This window comes from Lissotriton helveticus, assembly GCF_964261635.1.
Source record: "Lissotriton helveticus chromosome 1_1 unlocalized genomic scaffold, aLisHel1.1 SUPER_1_unloc_35, whole genome shotgun sequence".
Lineage (NCBI taxonomy): Eukaryota > Metazoa > Chordata > Amphibia > Caudata > Salamandridae > Lissotriton > Lissotriton helveticus.
Genome location: NW_027611676.1, coordinates 46,329 through 63,899, shown reverse-complemented (window position 1 = coordinate 63,899; position 17,571 = coordinate 46,329). Strand labels below are relative to the sequence as shown.

At 45.0% G+C, this 17,571-nt stretch overlaps 1 long non-coding RNA gene across 2 annotated transcripts in view; it reads left to right on the top strand.

The window, feature by feature from the left end:
• The window catches only part of LOC144805950 (uncharacterized), a 47,839-nt gene that overhangs the window by 9,641 nt on the left and 20,627 nt on the right, over positions 1–17,571 (top strand). For both annotated transcript variants that reach the window (XR_013605639.1, XR_013605638.1), the window contains exon 2: positions 7,952–8,021. This is a non-coding gene — a long non-coding RNA (uncharacterized LOC144805950). The remainder of the gene's footprint in view (positions 1–7,951; positions 8,022–17,571) is intronic.

Sequence of the window (17,571 nt, the reverse complement as noted above, 5' to 3'; positions counted from 1 at the left end):
ATTTGTAGCTCTGGCCAGTTGCGCTTAACTCCAAATAACAACAACAACCTGTGGCTGCTTCAGGGAGACTGAGGAGGCAAAGGTTTGATTCAAAGCAGAGAGCGCTCGAGACACACGCACGAGACAACAGAGGCCGCAAGAAGCCTCTGGGCAGGAGGGTTATTAATAATAGGATTGCAGCATTTGTGGCCGTGAGCTCAGCCTGGTGGCAGAAAGGATGCTCTGCAGCCACAGTGTGCGTCACAAGGTTACAAGTCGATGGGTTTAAAGCAGAGATTCAGGGCAAGCATTCATTTCATTTGATGTAAGCACCGTGAAGAATGATGCTTTGTGTTTATTAGCAGGTAAACATACGCACTTTCTACAGAGGAATAGTATTTGTATCTGTTCACACGCTTCTTTCATAGTGTCATACGCAGGGCTTTAAGTGGGCCGGGTCTCTATTACAGTCTCATCATTTCAGAAATGATGCTTTGTGTTTATTAGCAGGTAAACATGCGTACTTTCTACAGAGGAATAGTATTTGTATCTGTTCGCAGGCTTCTGTCATAGTGTCATACGCAGGGCTTTAAGTGGGACGGGTATCTAGCAGGACCACCCTTCACTATGTATGTCAATTCAAAGAGACTCCTTATAGTTCTTTCACAGTCTCATCGTTTCAGAAATGATGCTTTGTGTTTATTAGCAGGTAAACATGCGCACTTTCACCAGAGGAATAGTATTTGTATCTGTTCACAGGCTTCTTTCATATTGTCATACGCAGGGCTTTAAGTGGGACGGGTATCTAGCAGGACCACCCTTCACTATGTATGTCAATTCAAAGAGACTCCTTATAGTTCTTTCACAGTCTCATCATTTCAAAAATGATGCTTGGTGTTTATTAGCAGGTAAACATGCGTACTTTCTACAGAGGAATAGTGTTTGTATCTGTTCACAGGCTTCTTTCATATTGTCATACGCAGGGCTTTAAGTGGGACGGGTCTCTCTCTAGCAGGACCACCCTTCACTATGTATGTCAATTCAAAGAGACTCCTTATAGTTCTTTCACAGTCTCATCGTTTCAGAAATGATGCTTTGTGTTTCTTAGCAGGTAAACATGCGTACTTTCACCAGAGGAATAGTATTTGTATCTGTTCACAGGCTTCTTTCATAGTGTCACCCGCAGGGCTTTAAGTGGGACGGATCTCTATCTAGCAGGACCACCCTTCACTCTTTATGTCAATTCAAAGAGACTCCTTATAGTTCTTTCACAGTCTCTGCATTTCAGAAATGATGCTGTGTGTTTATTAGCAGGTAAACATACGTACTTTCTACAGAGGAATAGTATTTGTATCTGTTCACAGGCTTCTTTCATATTGTCATACACGGGGCTTTAAGTGGGACGGGACTCTATCTAGCAGGACCACCCTTCACTCTTTATGTCAATTCAAAGAGACTCCTTATAGTTCTTTCACAGTCTCTGCATTTCAGAAATGATGATTTGTGTTTATTAGCAGGTAAACATGCGCACTTTCACCAGAGGAATAGTATTTGTGTCTGTTCACAGGCTTCTTTCATATTGTCATACGCGGGGCTTTAAGTGGGACGGGTCTCTCTCTAGCAGGACCACCCTTCACTATGTATCAATTCAAAGAGACTCCTTATAGTTCTTTCACAGTCTCATCATTTCAGAAGTGATGCTTTGTGTTTATTAGCAGGTAAACATGCGTACTTTCTACAGAGGAATAGTATTTGTATCTGTTCACAGGCTTCTTTCATATTGTCCTACGCAGGGCTTTAAGTGGGACGGGTATCTAGCAGGACCACCCTTCACTATGTATGTCAATTCAAAGAGACTCCTTATAGTTCTTTCACAGTCTCTGCATTTCAGAAATGATGCTTTGTGTTTATTAGCAGGTAAACATGCGCACTTTCACCAGAGGAATAGTATTTGTATCAGTTCACAGGCTTCTTTCATATTGTCCTACGCGGGGCTTTAAGTGGGACGGGACTCTATCTAGCAGGACCACCCTTCACTATGTATGTCAATTCAAAGAGACTCCTTATAGTTCTTTCACAGTCTCTGCATTTCAGAAATGATGCTTTGTGTTTATTAGCAGGTAAACATGCGCACTTTCACCAGAGGAATAGTATTTGTATCAGTTCACAGGCTTCTTTCATATTGTCCTACGTGGGGCTTTAAGTGGGACGGGTCTCTCTCTAGCAGGACCACCCTTCACTCTTTGTGTCAATTCAAAGAGACTCCTGATAGTTCTTTCACAGTCTCATCATTTCAGAAATGATGCTTTGTGTTTATTAGCAGGTAAACATGCGTACTTTCTACAGAGGAATAGTATTTGTATCTGTGCACAGGCTTCTTTCATATTGTCCTACGTGGGGCTTTAAGTGGGACGGGTTTCTATCTAGCCGGACCACCCTTCACTATGTATGTCAATTCAAAGAGACTCCTTATAGTCCTTTCACAGTCTCATCATTTCAGAAATGATGCTTTGTGTTTATTAGCAGGTAAACATGCGTACTTTCTACGGAGGAATAGTATTTGTATCTGTTCACAGGCTTCTTTCATATTGTCACACTCGGGCTTTAAGTGGGACGGGTTTCTATCTAGCCGGACCACCCTTCACTCTTTGTGTCAATTCAAAGAGACTCCTTATAATTCTTTCACAGTCTCTGCATTTCAGAAATGATGCTTTGTGTTTATTAGCAGGTAAACATGCGCACTTTCACCAGAGGAATAGTATTTGTATCAGTTCACAGGCTTCTTTCATATTGTCCTACGCGGGGCTTTAAGTGGGACGGGACTCTATCTAGCAGGACCACCCTTCACTATGTATGTCAATTCAAAGAGACTCCTTATAATTCTTTCACAGTCTCTGCATTTCAGAAATGATGCTTTGTGTTTATTAGCAGGTAAACATGCGCACTTTCACCAGAGGAATAGTATTTGTATCAGTTCACAGGCTTCTTTCATATTGTCCTGCGCAGGGCTTTAAGTAGGACGGGTCTCTCTCTAGCAGGACCACCCTTCACTCTTTGTGTCAATTCAAAGAGACTCCTGATAGTTCTTTCACAGTCTCATCATTTCAGAAATGATGCTTTGTGTTTATTAGCAGGTAAACATGCGTACTTTCTACAGAGGAATAGTATTTGTATCTGTCCACAGGCTTCTTTCATATTGTCATAGGCGGGGCTTTAAGTGGGACGGATCTCTATCTAGCAGGACCCCCTTTCACTATGTATGTCAATTCAAAGAGACTCCTTATAGTTCTTTCACAGTCTCATCATTTCAGAAATGATGCTTTGTGTTTATTAGCAGGTAAACATGCGCACTTTCACCAGAGGAATAGTATTTGTATCTGTCCACAGGCTTCTTTCATATTGTCATAGGCGGGGCTTTAAGTGGGACGGATCTCTATCTAGCAGGACCACCCTTCACTATGTATGTCAATTCAAAGAGACTCCTTATAGTTCTTTCACAGTCTCATCATTTCAGAAATGATGCTTTGTGTTTATTAGCAGGTAAACATGCGTACTTTCTACAGAGGAATAGTATTTGTGTCTGTTCACAGGCTTCTTTCATATTGTCCTACGCGGGGCTTTAAGTGGGACGGGTTTCTATCTAGCCGGACCACCCTTCACTATGTATGTCAATTCAAAGAGACTCCTTATAATTCTTTCACAGTCTCTGCATTTCAGAAATGATGCTTTGTGTTTATTAGCAGGTAAACATGCGCACTTTCACCAGAGGAATAGTATTTGTATCAGTTCACAGGCTTCTTTCATATTGTCCTACGCGGGGCTTTAAGTGGGACGGGACTCTATCTAGCAGGACCACCCTTCACTATGTATGTCAATTCAAAGAGACTCCTTATAATTCTTTCACAGTCTCTGCATTTCAGAAATGATGCTTTGTGTTTATTAGCAGGTAAACATACGCACTTTCACCAGAGGAATAGTATTTGTATCAGTTCACAGGCTTCTTTCATATTGTCCTACGCAGGGCTTTAAGTGGGACGGGTCTCTCTCTAGCAGGACCACCCTTCACTCTTTGTGTCAATTCAAAGAGACTCCTGATAGTTCTTTCACAGTCTCATCATTTCAGAAATGATGCTTTGTGTTTATTAGCAGGTAAACATGCGTACTTTCACCAGAGGAATAGTATTTGTATCAGTTCACAGGCTTCTTTCATATTGTCCTACGCGGGGCTTTAAGTGGGACGGATCTCTATCTAGCAGGACCCCCCTTCACTATGTCAATTCAAAGAGACTCCTTATAGTTCTTTCACAGTCTCATCATTTCAGAAATGATGCTTTGTGTTTATTAGCAGGTAAACATGCGTACTTTCTACAGAGGAATAGTATTTGTATCTGTTCACAGGCTTCTTTCATAGTGTCACCCGCAGGGCTTTAAGTGGGACGGATCTCTATCTAGCAGGACCACCCTTCACTCTGTATGTCAATTCAAAGAGACTCCTGATAGTTCTTTCACAGTCTCATCATTTCAGAAATGATGCTTTGTGTTTATTAGCAGGTAAACATGCGTACTTTCACCAGAGGAATAGTATTTGTATCAGTTCACAGGCTTCTTTCATATTGTCCTACGCGGGGCTTTAAGTGGGACGGGTTTCTATCTAGCCGGACCACCCTTCACTATGTATGTCAATTCAAAGAGACTCCTTATAATTCTTTCACAGTGTCTGCATTTCGGATATGATGCTTTGTGTTTATTAGCAGGTAAACATGCGCACTTTCACCAGAGGAATAGTATTTGTATCAGTTCACAGGCTTCTTTCATATTGTCCTACGCGGGGCTTTAAGTGGGACGGGACTCTATCTAGCAGGACCACCCTTCACTATGTATGTCAATTCAAAGAGACTCCTTATAATTCTTTCACAGTCTCTGCATTTCAGAAATGATGCTTTGTGTTTATTAGCAGGTAAACATGCGCACTTTCGACAGAGGAATAGTATTTGTGTCTGTTCACAGGCTTCTTTCATATTGTCATACGGGGGGCTTTAAGTGGGACGAGTCTCTATCTAGCAGTACCACCCTTCACTATGTATGTCAATTCAAAGACACTCCTTATAGTTCTTTCACAGTCTCATCATTTCAGAAGTGATGCTTTGTGTTTATTAGCAGGTAAACATGCGTACTTTCTACAGAGGAATAGTATTTGTGTCTGTTCACAAGGTTCTTTCATATTGTCATACGCAGGGCTTTAAGTGGGACGGATCTCTCTAGCAGGAGCACCCTTCACTATGTATGTCAATTCAAAGAGACTCCTTATAGTTCTTTCACAGTCTCATCATTTCAGAAGTGAATCATTTTAAATATTCTAAACAACGAAGCCATGGTCGTTGCTTTTTTATCTGATGCATCTAGGGTGACTCACCAGCATGGGTGCATATTCAGAACACTGAGGGTAAACATTCAGGGCAGGGGCTGCAGTGGTTTCCAGACTCTGAACTGTTTCATACATTTGTGACTTAAGAAAAGAAAGTGCATTCAAATCGGATCCGTACAGTCCCCGCAGCGCCATAGTGCACTCTGAATGATCTGGGAAAGTGAAGCCTGCCAGAAATGAATGACGTCACACAAGACATACAGACACTTAGCAGTTTCACATTCTTCTGCTCGTGTTCTCTTCTTTGTAACTTACACCGCTGATAACTAGTCTTCTTCCCTGCATAGAACTGCACACGTTACCTTTCATTATTTGCCTTTCTCAAACAAGTCATAACGCTTTTTCAAAGTTCCTTTAAATTATATTGCAGAACAGCTCACCAAGTTAAAACTTTTTTTTTTTAATTACTAATCGGATAGGAGTAACCTAATGCATTTACCAATGCTTGTTTACATTGTACTACAGTTAATTAGATATTCAACATACATTAACAAGCATTGGCATAGCCAATAGGTCTCGCCTTTGGGATCTTAATGTTGTTGCACCAAGGATATTGTGCTGCATAACTAAATGCCTATAAGGTCCCAAAAGTGAGACCTATTGGCTATGCCAAGGCTTGTTTTGCATTTGTCACCTCGTGTGGGCCAGGTATGCCCAGATGTGGGTCCCACACTATCCATGCCACTGGAGTCCAGCTGTCCTGGCTGATGAGGGCTGAAAGCCCGAAACCGTTCCTAGGATGCTTGTTTCCAGTTCAGGGAGGGCCTGGCCTGGCAGTTCGGGCTGGACTGTTCCCATTGGGTGCAGGGTCAAGATTGATTTGCATATGGCTGGGTACAAACTGGAATAATACAATTAAAAATGTCAGTATGTTTTTAGGTCTCGCTGAGTCAGCGCGTATGCGCTGCTCGGAGATACTTTAGTAAGTGAGTTTTGAAAATGGTACAGGCTGGCTACAGCCTTGAGTTCACGCGAGCGTGCACACGCTGCAGCCGCCATCTGTCTCCTCAGTCATGGGTCATGGGTCATGGGTCATTAAGTAGCTTGTTCCTTTCTTTCATGGCTCAGTAAGCCTTACAGCATGCTCCTCCACCCCTCCCACGCAGCCCTCCTCCTCTGTTCGAACCCCCTTCGCTGCCTAGCCTTTCGTCACAACCAACACATAAACATTCAACACACACACCCTCATACCCACACACAGCCACACAAACACACAACCACACACAATCACACCCACAACCACACACACCCAACCACACACAACCACACACACACTCACACACAACCACACACACTACCTCACACAACCATACCCACACACAACCACACCCAGTGGTGCTGCAGAGTGGTGGTTTAGATTGGTGCTGTAAAGGAGTACTGTAGAGTGGTGCTGCAGAGTGGTGCTGCAGAGTGCTGCTGTACAATGGTGCTGCAGAGTGCTGCTGTACAGTGGTGCTGCAGAGTGCTGTTGCACAGTGGGTAAGGAGCTTGAAGGTGATCCTCTTGTTGACTGGGAGCTAGTGCAGGTTTCTCAGGTGGGCGGTGATGTGGCTGTTGCGAGTTAGTCCGATGATGAGGCGTGCAGAGGCGTTTTGTAGGCAATGGAGTCTCTTCTGGAGTGTGGCCGTGGTTCCTGCGTAGAGGGCGTTGCCGTAGTCCAGCTTGCTGCTGACGATTGCTTGGGTGACCGTCCTTCTGATTTTGGTGGGGATCCATCTGTAGATCTTTCAGAGCATGCGGAGGGTGTTGAAGCAGGAAGAGGAAACAGCATTACCTTGCTGGGCCATAGAGAGCGTGGAGTCCACAATGAACCCCAGGTTGCATGTGATGTTGGTGGGTATCAGGGCAGCTCCCAGCATAGCCGGCCACCAGGAGTCGTCCCATGCGCAGCGGGTGGATCTGAGGATGAGGACCTCCCGTCTTGTCCGAGTTCAGTTTCAGCCGGCTAGTCTTCATCTAGTCTGCAACAGCCTTCATTCCCTTTTGGAGGTTGGATTTGGTGGTGGCCAGGTCATTGGTGAGGGAGTGGATCCGCTGGGTATCGTCGGTGTACAAGATGATGTTCAGGTGGTGTGCTCGGATGATGTTGGCGAGCGGTGCCATGTAGATATTGAAAAGGGTAGGGCTGAGGGATGATACTTGGGGTACACCGCAGGTGATCGTGGTGGCTTTGGATCGGAAAGGGGGAGGGGGACTCTCTGGGTTCTACCGGTGAGGAAAGAGGTGATGGAAGTAATTAGCAGTATAAGCACATTGAACAAAATAAATAGTTCCACCATCTTTCTAAAACAATGTACATATGCCAGCATATAAAAACTGTATCAGGCGTTTTCCTACGATGCTTTCCTGTGTGTGTGTGTGTGTGTGTGTGTGTGTGGTTGTCTCTTACTCCCATTCCCTGGAGGGAGAGTTTGTAGCTCCCCATTGTAGAAGAGTCGGCTGAGAAGGCGCTCACTGCATTGAATAATTTCTTGGTATGCACTTTTTATTAGTATTGCAGGAAATCACAATGATTGATTGTCTCTTTTGTATTCTTCTTTCCCACAGGGTCTTCCACTTCAGTCCCTTAGGTGAGCCTAGGCCGCTGTCATCCCTTGGACAGAAGGAAAAGGCTCAGGTAAGTGTTTTTGCTTCATGGTTTAGTCAAGGGAGGATGTGAGGAATAAATAATAGCTATGCATAAATGTGAAGGGAGGGGCTAGAGGTTGGAGTAACCAAAAGAAAAAGAGTAGTCGATGATTTCTGCTTTTGTCTTTCTTTTCCGTCTCACTTATTTCCTTTACCCTGGGTCCCTTTCACCCCTCTGCCTCTCCGCCCGTCGCTCTCTGACTCAGCCCCTTTCCAAAAGCCCCGTAGACGCCCATGCACCTGGAAGAGCAAAGTCCCTCCGGGGCCGTGGCGTGGTGACGAGTTCAAATTTCGAGATGGCATTGATTGATCGGAAGTCTATAGAAAAACGGATGGAACCATCCGGTTTCAGAACTATGACATTGGGGGAGGACCAGTTACTGCTGGAAGGTTTTATGACTCCTAGTTGTAACATGCTCTCTATTGCGGCAGGAACCGCGTCCCGCCTAGCGCATGGTATTCTGTAGGGGCGTTGTTTTATTACTTCATTTGGTGGGGTAACAATGGCATGCTCGACGATTGTTGTTTTTTCCGGGAGGTCGGAAAAGATGGAGGAGAAGGACTCTAAGAGGGTCTGAAGAGACTCTTTTTGTTCCTCTGTTAGATGTTCGTTTATGAGCAATTGAGTCAATATTGAAGGAATGGGTTTTTAGTCAGACAAAACGTAATAAGTGTCTTTGGGGAGGGGTCCCAACAATTTCTTTAGTAGATTTATGTGGTATATCTGGGTTTTGGTTGAGGAAAGGCGTAACCGGTAAGTAGTGAGGCCTATCCTTTCAACAACTACATATGGTCCCTTCAATTCTGCCCTTTTTTGGCGTATAGAGGAAGGTAGGAGTAGGAACACCTAGTCATGGACTTGTAACTGCTGTCACCTCTTTCCTTTATTGCAAGACATCTGCTAGCTTCTTTGAGCTTTTTCTAGGTTGTCATGAGCAAAATCTCGCCGTTTCTGTATGCGGTTTCTTAGGCTTTGGGTGTATTCTAGAGGGTGTTGTGTGTCTTCTTGTTTCTCTTGTTCCCAGTGGCAACAACATGTCCCATTCTTTACCTTCGGTGGTTAGCATTTTCTTCATGGTTAGATTGAAGGTGGCATTATATCGCTTGCACAGACCCTCTGTCTGAGGGCAATAAGCCGATGTTCTTATTTGGGTAATTTTCAAGGTTTTATAGACTTGTTTCATTAAACAAGAAACAAAGGGGGTACCCTGGTCTGTCAAAATCTCTGTGGGAAATGCTACCCTCAAACAGTTCTAGTAACTTTTCACTGATGTTTTTTTCGTGCTTGGTGTTCGTAGGGGAAATGCTTCTGGGTATCGAGTTGCGTAATCCACAATAACCAGTATATAGATATATAATTTTTTCGATTTTGGGAGAGGACCCAGTAAATCCATACTTATCCTCTCAAAGGGGTTATCAATGATTGGTAGAGGATGTAAGGGGTTTTTTGGGGTCCTTCTTCTGACATATTTCACACTCCCTGCAGTATTTATGTACATTGGCGAATATCCCTGGCCAATAAAAAATATCTCAACACAGTCTGGGTTGTTGTTTCAGGCACACTGTGACCTGCTAGAATGTGTGACTGGGCAAAAAATAATATTTGATAGCGAAATCTCTTGAGAACCACTAACTGTGGGGGATCGTGTTGTTTTCCTATCCTGTATATTAAATTGTTTTTGAGGATGAATGAGGGGATTGAGGACGGTATCACTGGGTTCTGCGCTTGTTGCCAGGCATTCTGGCAGGTGGGGTCTTTGAATTGAGCATACTGAAATGACCAGAGCAGCGTACAAGGGGGTGTAGGAGTCTCCCTCAGTGTGCATTTGAGCAACAAGATGAATTCTCGATAGTCTGTGTCCAAACTGAGTTGTTCGGGTAGGTTGTCCAATACTCCTACCCTGACCAGTAGAGTACTGTTATTGGGTAACTTGATGGGAATTTCGGGTATTGGATAGGTTCTGATGTCTCCATGAACGGAGCAGATGAGTGTATTTTTCTCCATGCCAGTGCTTAATTTGTGCCGGTGCTTTCAGGTGCTAAGCACCTATTTCACAGGGCCGGGTCTATAAGAATTGAGAGCCATGGGTATGCTCCAAAGCCTGAGGAGTGTTGCAGGTGCTGACTTTTTCATGGTGAAGCTTCGTTCATTGTTTGAGGCTCGATCGGAGTCGGTCAGCTACAGAGCAAGTAATGAAGCGGTGAGGGGGGCTGTGGTTGGAGGCTGCTTCAAGACTCTTCAGGGACAGGGCAGGCCTCAATGCAGATGGAACAGGCACAAATCGACTTCCGGGGCACTCCTGGCAGTGTGAGACCTGGTTGCTTCTCCCCATCCAATCCCCCGGGTCTGGCCACGAAGGAATCCTCTGGAAAAGAGAAGGAACAGTTGAGTTTGATGAGAGGACATGGAGGAAGTGGCAGAGGGAACAGTTGGGAATCCCCTAACAACTTCTGGCAGCACTGGGTAAAATGTCAGATCAGTTGGAGGTGAGAGATTTAAGACAAGTACCAGAAATGGATACACCCTAAAAACTAAAAAAAAATTGATGATCAGTCTTCTTTGTAAAATAGGGTCCATGTTAAATACATTTTCAGTTTTTCCCAAGGTGACACATTGAAACTTCTTTTCTAACAAAAGTGCAGATTCCTGCTGGGGCTTATTTAGGGTAGAAATATAAACAACTGTGATTAGCAGAAAGTCAAATGCCATATTTTGTGTACGCATTAGGAAAAAATGTTGCATAGAGGCAGGGACGGAAAGAGTGCTTGGGAGCTAGGGGGGTGTGTTTTCTTGAGCAAAAGGGATAAAATAAGTCCTCTTGCCAGATCTTAACTAATAATGAAGTTGTCTCTTCCAAGAGCCTGGTGTTCCCTCAAAAGATCTGTTTCTGAATTTTATAAAAGGAAAAAGGCGCACACAGACCAGTCCAAGCCCAGCGTTTCTAACCGCCACCCCCAGCTAGTCATTCCAGTCGTTCTCCGAAGGGGCAGTTTGCCCTTAGGCACAATGTGCTGCGTGCTCTGTCAGAGATGGTGCTCGGCGCTGGCAAATGTTGTGTGCAGAGGACTCCAGTCTACCTTTCACTATCGCTTATACTCTGTGCACACGGGGGCGCTGCAGGACCCGGGCTTCACAGGACAGTGCCATGAGTGCACGGCCAGTCATTCATGCTGCAATGACGAGCATTATTAACACACCACCATGGCCACCACAGGAATGTGCATCCCACAGAGAGAAGTGTTAAACTCTGGAACAAGCTCCACACAGGCACAGCCCACCCTCTCAATCACACTCTTACCTCCTAGGTCCAGCGACTCCTCAGCGAGGAGCTCGTACAGAGCTATGATTCTGTTGTGGTGACACGGAGGGATGAGAGTATTTATTTAGGATTTTACTTGCAGGGGCTGATCTTAGGACTACTTTCTTGGTTTCGAATTAACCAGGAACGTTGTTTCCATTGATGCAGCAGGTGCAGTAGCACTGAGGCTCATTCAGTTGGCCTACTGCTATTGTTTACAATCCAAACAGCAGCTAGGAGTGGGGTGTGGGTAGGGGCATTTTCTGCTTTACACTAGGCCCCATGACACACTGGCTACGCTATTGGAACAAAATGTTCTAAAATCAAATCTTGGCTTCCCATTCCAAAAAGATAGTACCCTGATCAAGCTACTCAACCTCTGTGTCCCACTTCTGTTTGCCATGGTCAGGAGTCATACACTTTGCTCTCCTGCTGTACCATTTTGCACCGACATTTGCACTTCTGCCTGATATGCAAAAACAGCTATTTACTGAATGATGTGTGAAAATTGAAGTTTGCAATGGTTAACAGGTTCAAAAGATATTGATTACACTGTGGGCAATCTATAGACATGGTAGAGGAAAACTCTATAGCATCAGTACCAAACTGCGTAATTTGGACACAAGAACAGAAGAATGACCAATCATGGCAATAGAAAAAAAGTTAATCTCACAGACGTTGATTTTTTTGAAACCTTATCAGCTATGTTCCTTTAAAAAATACACAATGCGGGGGCAAGATGGCCGCTGAGGGGTTGAGCTGAGCAGTCGCATCACTTTCCTCTCCTGCCCAGAATGACTCTACAGGTTAGGGCGTCGGGCTCCCCCTGAAGTTTTATGGTGGCAAGATGGAGTGAAAAGAATGAGAGAGCATTGCCAACTCAGATTGCAGCTCCGATTTAGAAGTGCAGCAGTAAACTGGGTGAAAGCGTGCATCTGTAACCTGGTGAGTGCGATTAAAGCACTAAAAAGCGGAAAGGATCTAGCTATCGTGATGCCTCCCAGACCCCCGCCGCGACAGGATAAGCCCAGAGAGGTGGCAGACAGGGAAATGAAAGGAGCGGGGAAGGCCGAGACACCGACGGGGAAGGACCTCGGGGCAATCTGTAAGGTACCTGCTATTCCTACTATGCCGCCGAAAAGGAAAACAGAAGTCCGCGGTAAGGCTGTGGTGCTCCCAAAGAAGATACCGGAGAATCACACAGCTTTGAGAAAGATAAATGCGACTACAGTGGAACAAACCTCAAAAGAAGACAGAGCGTGTAAAAATAAACCCAAAGACAGCGGGATGCGCCAGCCTACCCTAACAGAGGTTTTCTCCATGACAGCTCCTGAACAGCCGGGCGGTTCGCTGGAGGCGCAGATACCGGGGGAGAGCGTCCGCGAGGACGCAGCGGAGGAGATCGACGCCGCTGGGAGCCCGGTTGCCATGCAACTAATCCAGAGCGCTGAGGCGGCAGCTGCGGGTCGGGCAGCTAGCTTGGCCGATGAGAGCAAAGTAACAGAAGCAGCAATGGAGGATGCTGCTGGAGCGCTTAGACAGCCAAACCTGTCAATGGCAACGACAAATGATTCCACAGTGAAGCGGATGGCGGAGTCTGTAGGTATGACGCTGGTAAAAATGACAAGGGAAATAGACACGGGGGGTCCCTGGGAAGCGCCGATATGTTGGGGGCCTTGATGCTGGTAGAGGCAGAGATGAAAGAAGGGAATAAAACAGCCCAACAACAGAGAATCAAATCCTGGGGTAGCGTGGAAGCCATGGCAGATGATAATGAACAGGGGGAGAGCAATAAGAATAAGCAACTAACAGAAAAGGTAGAAAGGGGCTCCATAGAAGGCGAGGACTTTTACTCAGTAAACGAGGACACAGAATCGATAATCTCCTCTGAGAGCCAAGAAGAGGAAGTTGAGGATGAGGCAACAGACTCTGGTTCCAGTACTACGGGTAAAGCGTCTACACAAAGAAAAAAACTCTCTAAAATAAGGAGGCGCACCTCAGAGTCCCCCCCCCCCCATCAAGACAGTCAATTATTGTGGGATTATTCAGCTACATCCCAGGTCTACCAGGACAGCGGTAGTGGTAGTGGAGGAGGTGGGGGCCCTACTCTGGACACTGGACCCCAGCAAAACTCTCTCAAAGCATTATTTGATACCTTAAAGGAGATGCAAGCAGAGGCAAAAACTGAGAGTCGGAGAGCGAGACAAGACTCAAAAAAAATCCAGGGCTCACTGAGAAAAAAATAAGGAAGTAGAGGTGAGAGTCACCGAAGTAGAAGAACGCATGGGCAGACTGGAGGACAATGTGGGGAATTGGCAGGCCTTCAAGACTGAACAAGAGAAACTGACAGAAGACATGAGCTGGAAGATGGAAGACTTTGAAAACAGGCAGAGGCGAAATAATGTTAGACTCTTGGGTGTGGCAGAGGGGGCGGAAGGGCAGGATGTCAGGCAATTTGTAGTTAATCTGTTGAAAGGAGCCTTTCCAGAGTCCCAGTGGCAGTGGGACAGGGAAGTACAGAGGGCACACAGGTTCCCTTTTACAATAAGGAAGCCACGAGGTATGGGAGGTACAGGAGGTGAGACTCAGGGGAATTTACCCAGGGCAATCTTGGTAAATATAGGGAACTTTTTACTGAGAGAGGAGATAATTGGCAAGGCAAGACCGGATAGTAGAAGAACTTTTGAAGGTGTTACTTTTTTTGCCAGGCCTGACTTCTGCCACGTCACCATAGAGAGGAGGTGGAGGCTTAGACAGATGATTGCCCCATTTCAGGCCCTAGGCTGTGAAGCGTATCTCCTCTTTCCCGCAAGGCTTAAGGTGATCGTAAGGGGGAAGGCCCAGATGTTCTCTTCAGAGATCAAAGCTCAGCAGTTTTTAGAAGAGACAAAGAAACAGAAAGGCGGATAACATGAGGAGGTATAGACTCTTGCTATATAGAGCTCACTCCACAAACTTTTTGAATATAAGCACAAGAAGGGGAGGGTAAACGACACATCAAAGAGAAAAGCAGGAGAGGGATGCGAACAGCACAACTCAAGGCGGGCACGCATAGGTCGGCTGACCTATTTGCCTGTAAAGGGGAAGGGAGGGTTCAGGGGAGGGGGGGCGCTGGGATGGAAGGGGGTGGTTGGGGGCGGGGCAGGGTGGGAGATGGGGGGAGAAAAAGGACATTTTGGATTGTTTTTGTTTTGGTAACTCACACTTGTGGAGAAAATGTGATAAAAGTCATACAACATGAAAATAGCAATGCAGCAGAATCAGAATGTATACAGTACAAGAGGGAGATTGCATGGAGTCAGCAAAAGTGGAATTTTCTTAAACACTTTGTAGGTTTTTTGAAAGGACAAGGGGTGCTTCGAGATGACGTGTAGAATTGCCACGATAAATGTTTGCGGGCTGAATGAAATAAATAAAAGGCAAAGAGTAGCAGCATTCCTTAAAACATTGCGCTTGGATTTAGTATGCCTACAGGAGACTCACATAGAGGGTGTTAAAGGCTACTTACTGGAACAATTGGGTTTTTCACTACTAGCGAACTCTAAGCAAGGGACTAAGACCAGAGGAGTGGCGGTTTTAGGGAGAAAGAGGGATGTAACAGTGCGAAGAAAGAAAGAAGATCAGTGGGGGAGATGGGCTATACTGGAAGTAGTTTTTAAAGGGGATACCTTCACGTTGGTCACAATCTATGGGTCTACAGAGGATGACCCAGATGTTTTTCAGTATTTGGATGTTGAGTTAGCTCAATGGCCCGAGCCCATTGTTTGCTGCGGGGATCTCAATATACATGATCTTAGTAGCTCATTTGTACAACCTGGGGGACAATATATAGGGAAGAAAAAAAGGGTCTATAGAGCACTTTCAGATATGGTGTTTCATAACTTCCTGGAGGACCCCTGGATAAGGTGGCACCCATACTTAGACGGTAGTACATTCTACTCAGCCCCACACAAGGTGCTGGTTTGTTTGGACTACTTTCTAATCTCTAAGAACTTGATCACTGATTCAAAAATTGAGAAACATCCACGACTAGTCTCAGACCATAGTCCACTGGTAGTAACACTTATGCTAGGCCAGAGTCTAAAAAGAGAGGTTTCATGGACCTTTGAACGGGCATTATTACAAGGCCAGGCATATCGGGATTATATGAACACATGGATAAAGGACTTTTGGGACATAAATAGAGGGACAGCACCCTCGGGAGTTGTTTGGGACTCATTTAAAGCAGGGGTAAGGGGGGAGACACTGAGCTTCGTGTTATTTAATAAAAAAAAGAGAAACTAAGAGCTGAGGAAACTCGACAAAATCTTTTAAAACTTGAAGCAGACTTAGCAGCTGCTATAGTGCAGAACTCCCCACTCGACCAGTTACTGCTCAGGATTGCTGTAACAAGAGCAGAAGCCTTGGAAGGAATGGCTAAAAAGGTGGTATCTGACTCAAAGGGAGAAGGCATACGAGTTTAGCGAAAGGGTGGGGCACATCCTAGCGGCACGGAGTAGACAAAGGGCAGCAAACTCGGATGTCAAGCAAATCGTTGACCCACAGGGTAATTCATTTACAGAGGCTGGGCAGGTAAGGGAAGTTTTCAGACAGTTTTACGCCGATCTTTACTCCTCTGACAACATAGGAGGTGAGGAAGAGATAGAGAGATATCTGAGGAGTGTCTCTCCCCCTGAAATTGAGACACAGGATAAAGAGGAATTAGAAGCCACATTCCAATTGGAAGAATTTTTCATGGCCCTTGGGAGTCTACCCTCCGGGAAGGCAGCGGACCCGGACCTAATCCCACTGGAATTCTTTAAAGTATTTCAGACGGTATTAGCAGCTGACATGTTTAATATTATGATACTGGCCCAGAAGGGGGAGTCAATACCTGACTCGTGGGGGGCTGCAGACATCATAGTGATAGCCAAAAAGGGTAAACCTGCAACGGCCCCAGGTTCATATAGACCCATCACTTTAATGAATGCTGATGTAAAGGTGTTTTCTAAAATACTGGCTAAAAGATTGTCAAGGGTTATTGAGAGATTGGTTAGTCCCTTCCAGCATGGGTTTATCCCAGGAAAGGGTACAACGCAACATGTCAGGCAAGTAATCACTATGTTCGATGCAGCAGGTACTTCAGGAGACCCTATGGCAGCACTATTCCTAGATGCTGAAAAAGCATTCGATAGGGTCTCCTGGAGCTATCTATGGGCTATCATGAAATGGAGTGGCATAGGGGATGGGTTTATAAAGGCTATACAAACTCTTTATAAGGATCCAAAAGCTATGATCAGGGTTGACAGAGGGCACTCAGACTGGGTTAAAATTAGTAGGGGGACCCGACAGGGATGACCCTCCTCCCCCTTATTATTTGCGCTATATCTGGATCCTTTTCTCCGACGATTAGAACAGAATCCAAAGATACCGGCAATGCGGATGAAAGGTGGATCGATAAAATCTCTGGCGTATGCAGATGATGTGGCCATTATGACACCCAACCCGGTAGGGGCTATTAGGGAGGTGGAGCTGGAAGCCAGAAAGTTTGGTTGGATATCGGGGTATAGTTTAAACGCCGTAAAAACGCAAATTGTAAAGAATAGGTATGTAGATTGCAATGATGAGAGGGTGGTTGATTCTGCAGTATATTTGGGAATTGCGATCTCTGCGAATCTAGGAAATATAATCAAGAACAACATGGATCCCTTAATGGCTCAGGTAAAAGTAGACTTGGACAGATTAAACAATCTACATTTGTCACTAGTCGGATGTACTAATATAATTAAGATGTTGATACTCCCTAAGTTTCTTTTTCTTTTTAGGTCTATCCCATTAATGTTTGAAACAAATTGGTTTAATGCACTAGAGGCATTGATGAATAGATTTATATGGGCACAAGGGAAGACACGTAGGGCGTATAGGTTTATTTCCCTCCCGAGAGAGAAGGGAGGGTGGGGAGCACCAGATTTTAGACTGTATTACATGGCTGTAGCCTTACAATATATGCAGGGTTTAATTGGAGGGGCAAATCTTGATAGAAGGGTATCTAGCTTCTCTACAGAGGTATATGCAACAATACTTGGGGCAGAAGCGGGAAATTATTTGTTAAATAGCGTTGATCTTGGATATTTTAAAAGGACAACATTTAAAACAATAGCTGCTGCAGTGAATATTTGGAGTGCCTTTTTGAAAAAATATAAATTAGGTAGATACAACAGATATGTTATGTTGTATAAAAACAAATCGTTTCCCCCAGAG